This window comes from Helianthus annuus, chromosome 9 (genome assembly GCF_002127325.2).
Source record: "Helianthus annuus cultivar XRQ/B chromosome 9, HanXRQr2.0-SUNRISE, whole genome shotgun sequence".
Lineage (NCBI taxonomy): Eukaryota > Viridiplantae > Streptophyta > Magnoliopsida > Asterales > Asteraceae > Helianthus > Helianthus annuus.
The window spans coordinates 26,093,528-26,102,391 of NC_035441.2; the positions used below are offsets into that span (position 1 = coordinate 26,093,528).

Consider the following 8,864-nt stretch of genomic DNA (forward strand, 5'->3'; position numbering starts at 1 on the left):
AATACATTTGGATGCAATGATTACCTTTCTTACGTCACACACAATACGCTTCCGCTACTAGCAGGGTGTGACAAAGATGACAACTCGTTAGGGTTTTGCTTCAATCGATTTACTCAATTTCAAACTTTCGATAGAACAAGGGTATGTTTCAATCGATCGATGAATTATCTTCCCGCTTAGTTAATCTCGATAGAACTAGTTCAGTGTTTTTGTATTCCTTGTTATTAAATTTGTTAACTTTTTACTTGTGTTCAATTGGACGAAACATTAGGGAAGAAAATTGCACTTTATTCTAATAACTAGCACTCCTATTGTTAGTTTCCTTGTTTATTCTACGGCGCTCAATACTCGCTCAATGTTCGTTCGAAAAATGCTCGGATTGAATGACGCTCGCTCGACTTTGGCTCGGTTGAAACAACGCTTGGTTCGGTTTGGATCGGTTTGTAAACGAACCGAGCACGAGCAAAGGTCTGATCGGTTCGGTTCGGCTCGTGAACAGCCCTATACCAGTTTAGAGCAGGAAAATATGTAAAACGAAAGTGAAAAGAGTGTAAACACATGTTGCCAAAATAAAAGCACAGAGACTTCACTAAAAGCAAAACCTCTCATTCTCGCAACAGCTCCCAAAAGAATCGCACTATGGGTTACATACTGTAACAAAAGCACACATCTATACATCGCATCATCGGCAATAGGAAGATGCATCTTATCAGCCAAACCAATAACTCTTATTCCAAATACTGGAAGCACCAACAATCTAGCCACAATCACACCAACCGTTGTTTTGAGTCGAAGTTTTGACACGTACGGTCCCTCAGCAAGCATACCCCCCAACACAAGCATAACCGAAGGCACCATGGCCTGACCCAAGATCTCCAAACTGTCGGTTATGAAACTAAGCGGTGTGTCACATCCGAAAACAAAACACTTCTCATGAGGGATCGAGCCGATGATTATAGCTAGCAGAGACGCTATTTCCACAAGTCTAACCTTCTTAACCATTTTCAAACTTATGGGTTACGTTCTGTTTTCAATCGCTTGTATTTCTTCGTCATTTTCATTACGAGAATAATCTTTAAACGGTTTCGTTGAAATTTCGGTCTCCTCAACACCAGGCGGCCATTCGGCTTCAACAACCAAAGGCCCGAAACCACGACCACCACCTCCACCGCCACAACTTTCAACATTTTCTTCTTCGACAATCTCATAATACTCAATCGGAGGCTCCATCATATGATCAACAAAAGTATACACAAGAACAACCGATATCCACTGCGCGATCGACACATACGTAACACATCGTTGGTGACAATTCGGCCCAAACGGGTTATATCCTCACTATAACAAAGTGAGGCAAGTATCGCAATCGGAAGATTCCTCGTGTTCCCACACGCGGTCATAATGATCGTAAACCTCCTAAACTGTGGCGGCGACCGACACAACAACACAACCACAACACCCAACAAGAACCCTAACAGAATACTAACTACCACATTCAATATGTGAAAGAAAAGTTACAAAACAAATTGGCTTTGGATTTGCAACATCACAAACTGGATCCAATATATTGCCTATGTTAAGTCCGCTTGTGCATTGGAATTAAAAAAAATATTAGAGATTATGATTAAAAATTACACATATCTAATTAAATATTTTACATTTGTACCTCCTCTATCCGTTGAAGATTGTATAAACATGTTGTGTTATCCGGATCAGAATTTATGTAGTTTCCGTTACAATTTTCTTTTGTAGACTGAAATATATCAAGAATAATGAAGATGTTAGACCATACCTCGCAAATTGTGAAGTAACTATGTCATGAAGTTAATATAAACTTTTTGTTTACCTCGTATATATCATCTAAAATAAGTGCATATTGGTGGGAAAACTCTAATCCCGAATTAAATCGTTGAATTTATCGGTTAAAGGGCTTACACATATGCATCCCTGTATAATGGGAAAATATTAATAATACTCACACATACATACGCGCGTAATCAAACCCAAAAACATACCTCTGGAAGTCTTAATCGGAACCCTGGGTAGAAGATTAGGAAGATGATGATTGCTGGAACCCTAGCCAACCCAAAAACATACCTCTGGAAGTCTCAATCGGAACCCTGGGTAGAAGATTTGGAAGATGATGATCGCCGGAACCCTAGCCGTGACGGTTGAATACATTGCAACGGTTGCATACCTCAGGCAATACACTGTGGGAGCCGCAGGTTTGGAAGAGAATGATCAGTCGTGGGAATTGATTGGTCTTTGTATTTCATGAGATTTGGAAGAGAATGATCAGTTGTATACGGTGGAACTTGGAGCATCACCAAAGTTGCAATACCAATATTGCCCCTCTAGTGTCTTAAAACATTGGTGATTATACCATTCCAACCCCTCTAAACATGCTTTATTTTCTTGTACATGTTGTTATAAAGTTTGTACGTGATGTAAAATTACAATTGTAGACATGGGAAATGCTTTATATAGTATTATAGATGTGTATTAGTTATATTATTTTAGGACTTGAAATAATATAACTCATCAAAATACCAATAAAATTGCAATCCAAAATATTACCAAAATTCCAAGAATTGAATATACAAATTATACCCAAAATATTGGTGAAACCGAACAAAGGAATGTAACTTACAAAATATTCCGGTAAATTACTTACAAATATATTTTGGTAATTGATATTTTGGACACCAAGAGAATGAAAATGTGATTTTCTTAATTAATACAAAAAAATATATCATATTTTTGACAAGGAGAAAATATATTATTTTTGGGGCAAATAAAAATACATATTTTTCTTGGAATTAAAAGAAGATGTATTATTTTTGGAAGAAAATATGTATTTTCTCAAATAACTTGAAATATTATATTTTTGGAAGGAAAATGGATTTATATATATTTCCGAAGTTAGACTTGGAAATGTATTATTTGTGAGATTTGTTTGAAATATAAATATTTTTGCCAATGGAAAAATTATAAATAATTTTTCTAAGTAATATTTCTTAAAATATATATTTTGGAAATATATATTCATGTATTTTTACTTGAGATATTATTCCAGAAAAACTTATACAAAATTAAGTATAAGAATACTTGACAATTACAAGAAAATACGTATTCTCGCACGTAGAAATCCACTTCGGAATACGACACAAATACATGGCAAAAATATACATGTATAAGAATACGAATACAAATACACCCATCCTTGTGAAGGATATACATGTATAAATACAAAAGTGTGATAATTTAAAAGTATATTGTTTTAACTATTATTCCAAAATTTCACAAATATAATTTAAGTTAAAATATTTATTATTTTAACAAATAATTATATACTTGGAATAACAGTGATGACACCAAGAAACGTAACTCAAAAATACTAAATAAGACCAAGGTCAAGACACGACCCACCCGTCTAATGAACAACAGTACGCATGTAGGGTGCGATCTAGAGGAATCGTTGAATTACATTGGATACGAAGAACGCAAAACTGTGAGTTCATGTCCCCCCTTTTCTTTTAACTGTTTTCAGTTTTATAACTTCAGAGGTGAAGTACATGTTACAAACTGTTTACAAACGTTTACATGTGGTATGGTTAGGTAAGGAAAGGTACTGCTAGATCATGTGAATGGTGGGTATAACGCTTAATACCATTAATCCTCGTTGTAGTTCCGAGGGACATGAGGGATGGATCTATTTGGGTGTAGCGAGCCCCACCCATGCGCCCGCCGAGTGGACCATGTGGTGACTATGTCTTATTGCCGGAGACAAAATCTGCTAGGTTTGAGCCTTCCTGCATCACGTCACAAATATTAATGTATTAGCTACACATTAATTGATCTGTTTCCTTGTTGTTTTCATACCGGTTTTCAAGTACATACATACATACTTACAAATGTTTTCAAGGTTTATTCATGCACACATACTAAACACATGAACTCGCTCAACTTTTGTTGATGTTTTTCAAACTACATGTATTTCAGGAAAGTGGTTATGGATCTGGTGGGCGTTCAAGAATTCAAGTTGTGTTTTTAATAAAAGAAGTCATCCAGTACTGAAGGGTTTGAATTATGTGTTTTATCCTTGATAGAATACTTGGTTCAAAGGCTCGCTTTTATTAGTGTCTTTTGTAAAGTCCAGTATGGGTCTTTAAACTTTGGTTGTCATGTGATCTAAACTTGAAGTCTTAGTTTGATCATTAACAATGACAGTTGTATTATTTTGAAAACTATCTATGGATGAACATCTTGGTTGTATCATATAGTTGTTTGTTATGGTTAAATGCAATGATATTAAGCAAGTCACACCAAATCACGCTTCCGCAAAAGTCAGGGTGTGACATTTTGGAACTTCTGTTCCTTACCCTTGCTACCACTTGAGTGTTGGGTGATTTGGTTGGCTAGTTTCGAGGAATTAGTAGGGGTTGCAACTTGTTTATCGCGAATGCGATTGTTGTTAAGGCTAGCTGCGAGGCAGTAGACAACCTCGATGTTGTCAAGTTTGGCTGCATCGATGGTTTCACGCGTGCAAGAGGGTAAACCATGAATGTACTGTAATGCTCCTATTCTTGCTCTCCCTGATGGGAATGATGATTTCGTGTTGTATTGTATTGCGATACCTCGAATCGTAGTCTTGGTTGTGTTCTCATGCAACGAGACAAAGTCATCGCTTATCCCTCTCGTCAACTCAAAATACATGAGAAAAACTATGCTACCAACGACCTCGAGCTAGGCGCAGTTGTTTTTGTGTTAAAGATTTGGCGATACTAACTATATGGTACTAAGTGTGTGGTTTTCACTGACCATAAGAGCCTACAACACATATTTAACCAAAAAGATCTTAACACGTGTCAGCGACATTGGGTGGAATTGCTTAACGACTACGACTGCGAGATTCGCTACCATCCTGGAAAAGCGAATGTTGTGGCCAATGCACTTAGTCGTAAGTCTCATGTTAGTAATATTCGTTGTTTTCACATCTCGAGCAATCTTCACACTAGCTAAACGAGTGATTCGAACTGTTTTGATTTGTTAAACAGTAAGATAAATGATGGTTAATAGTAATTAAAATGGCCGGGTGTTAAAATTGAGGTTAAAAACAGAAGTGAAATCAGTTTGGTTTGGTTAATAGCGTGGCTTCGTACAAGGGCACTCCCTTCGTACGAAGGCACTCCCTTCGTTCGAAGGCACTGTGTTCGTTATAAAACTCTTCTGGGGCAAAAAAAAATGATCTGATTCGATGATAAAGGATTGAAATATTTGATTAAGTTAATAGATAAAATGGTTAATTAATACCAAACATGTATGAAAACAAAACTGAAAATGAAACAGAAAGTATAAATAGAAGTCCCTTCGTACGAAGCAGGCATAGTCCCTTCATACGAAGGCACTGTTCTTGATGAAAATTCATGTTTGATCTATCGTAACAGATCATTTCATGATGGAAATTAACCCTAATGCAGGCCCTTAACTATGAATTGAGTTAGGGTCTGATGGGTTCCCGATTCCATCAAGAACGCGTAATAATTGAAGTGAAAACTATGATTAGGTTGTAAAATCTTATGAACTTTGATCCAATTTCGTATAAGTGATGCTCCACACCAGTTTACCTAGGCAAAACGAGTGGAAACCATCTTTGAAATAGTTAGGATCAAAGGTTTTTGAGAAAAATCAAGAGTTTGGTGATTAAAACACAAGAAATGAAATGAAACGAACTTGAAATGAAAAGAGAGAATTCTTACAAGCTTTTGATCGCACATAGTGTTTTGAGAGCGTTTACAAGAAGATTAGCAAGTTGGAATGAGGGTTTAAGGCCTCTATTTATATTTTGGAGGGTACATTAGGGATTCCTAAGATTTAGCACACTCCCCGTTCGTACGAAGCCACCCCTCCGTACGAGCCACCCCTTCATACCAAACTCCTCCCTTAGTACGAAGGGCCTGGTTTTGCATATTTTATTTTATCCCATTTGGTTATTTTATGTCTTTTAATCAGTTTAACGAGTATCAAGCATCAATGTGAAATTAAGAGTCAAGAATCAAGCATAATATAACGTTCCACATGTGAAGTTTGAATAAAAGTTTGCACATAAGTCTAACAAGAATAACACGAATATGATATAAATAGTTTTTTTTTTCATTATGATCAATAGTCTCGGATTACAAATTGAAACGAAAATAGAATACAACAAGAGTACAAGTGTCAAGAATAGAAAGTACAACAAGACTTGCTAAAATAAGAAAGTACAAAAATGCGAAGCGTTACATGTATCTCATCCGCAGGGATGATAACTGTCTCTTGTGTTGGACTCTTTTTGAGGTTCGACACATGGAATGTGTCGTGCACGCCATTCAGTTCATTCGATAACTTCAACTTATAGGCAACAGTACCGATCTTCTTCAAGATCTCAAATGGCCCAATATATTGTGGATTCAACTTTCCACGCTTTCCAAATCTGGCTACACCCTTCCAAGGCGAGACCTTTAACAAGACTTTGTCTCCTACCTTGAAGGATAATGGCTTTCGTCTCCTGTCAGCGTAGCTCTTTTGTCGATCACGAGCCGCCTAGATATAGTCTCCGATCCGAAAGATTTTATCGGTAGTCTCCTGGACTAAGTCGGGACTGTCTAATTGTTTTCTCTAACTTCCGCCCAACATAGCGGAGAGTGACATTTCCGACCTTAAAGAGCTTCGAACGGTGCGACTTGTATACTTGTTTTGTAGTTGTTGTTATAGGAGAACTCAACCAAGGGTAGTTGAGTATACCAATTGCCGCCTAAGTCCATCACACATGCACGAAGCTTGTCTTCAAGGGTTTGAATGGTTTGTTTGCTCTGGCCGTCAGTTTGTGGATGGAAGGTCGTGCATAGATCTAGGCGAGATCCAAAGGCTTATTGAAAGGATTGCTAAATCCTTGATACAAAACGACCGTCTCGGTCTGATATTATCAAAATAGGCACTCCATGATGAGCCATTATTTCTTTCAGATACAGTTCATCAAGCTTCTCTGTACTATCATTCTCCCGTATTGGTAGGAAGTGTGCGGACTTGGTTAGTTTGTCGACTATTACCCATATTATGTCATGACCTCTCGAGGTTCTGGGTAATTTTGTTATAAAGTCCATAGATATTTGTTCCTACTTCCAAACGGGGATCTGGGGGTTGTCGCAGCAAGCCCGAGGGTTTCTGATACTCAGGCTTAACTTTTGCGCAAGTTAGGCACTTTTCGACATAAGCAAAGATGTGATTTTTGAGGTTAGGCCACCAATAGTATTCCTTTAAATCTTGGTTCATCTTTTCCGAACCTGGGTGGATTGAGTACTTTGACTTATGTGCTTCATCAAAAATGGTTTCTCAAAGGCCACCAAAGAGTGGAACCTAAATGCGTCCCTTGAAATATAACGTTCCATATTCCTTTGGCACTAACTGTTTCTGTGACAACCCGAACTTTTAAGGTTAATGTCTTTCGGTTTTCTGAACCCGATTCCTCACTACTTTCTTTACACGTTCTTTGCTCTAGTAAGTTTGTGAAACATTTGTGACCTTAATAAACTTGCGTAACGTAAATGCAAATGATTGTGTAATGGGTTAGTTTTATTTATAGTGCTTTTGGGTCTATATGGAACCGGTCGAGAAGGTCATTGGGCTGCCACCACTTTAAATTTGGTTTCGGCCCAATCCACTGTCTTTAATAAATATAATTGGCCCAACCTCTCCCTTCATATGTATACGAACTTATGAGTGGTGCTACACAAAATATTGCAAACCCTAAATACTCCCTGATGTGCGATGGCAGACCCCCCCTCTGTCGAAGTCTCTCTCTCTCTTAGAGATTATTCCTTTGCGCCAAGATCTATGCATCGCGGTTAGTAAATAGCATCTCGGTTCTTTTCCTATGTGTATATTCGTGTGATTATTGGTGTTGATTTGCTTGTACACTTTGCTTAACCACAGGATTGGAATTATTATAATGTTAGTCGTTGGTTTAGGATTACTGTGTGTATTAGACGTGACGTATTGTTTTGTGTGTACAGACCGATTGATCTACTGATCTGTGTATGAACTAGGGTTTTCGCTGGACATCATTCTGTGTATAACTGATCGTATTGTGTTGATGATTGGTATTATTGGATATTGTTGATGAAATAGGGTCCGATAAACTGATGTGATATTGATACTTGTTAAAGACTAGAACGATGATCAGGGTTTTGAATGAATGTAATGCGGTAACTGTGTAACTGTGCTAGATGATGTTCGACGAAACCTGGGAGTCGACGAAACCTGGGAGTTTCGTCGGAGCCGGTCATGACGAAACCTGAGAAGTTTCGCCGGTGCTTGTTATGACAAAACATGGTGATCCGTCGAGAAGGGGAGGGGCCCGTTGTGATAGTCATGGCAGCAATTACTCATGTATAAATTTAGTCTGTGTGCATGTCGTTAATATTGGAATAGCATGATGTAATCAGAATGCGTATTATTAATGCTGAAGTAGAAAGATATATTATGAGTGCATGTCATTAAGGTTGAATTAGAATGGTAAGAATGCATGTGAATTCATCAATGGATATCATGATTGAGAAACTATGTCAGCCCATTCACGTGAAACAAACACTTGTGTTATACACTTGTTTTTATGTCAGGCATTAATTGATATCATGATTTATACCAGTCCATGTGACCAATTAATACTCGGCCCAATCATATGCCTTTAGCGGTCAATGTTTGTCAGGAGGGTTTATCAAGGTTGCTTGTGGAGAACTATTATGCACATCAATCTATGTCGGCCACTAATTTCATATTCCTTATGCATGTGAAGTTTAATCTTCTTGTAGAATTTGTTATCTTAT

General features: G+C 37.6%; 1 pseudogene; it reads right to left on the reverse strand.

Moving 5' to 3' along the window:
- Nucleotides 1–501: 501 nt before the first annotated feature.
- Nucleotides 502–1,502, reverse strand: LOC110901440 (annotated as a pseudogene).
- Between the last annotated feature and the right edge of the window lie 7,362 nt (nt 1,503–8,864).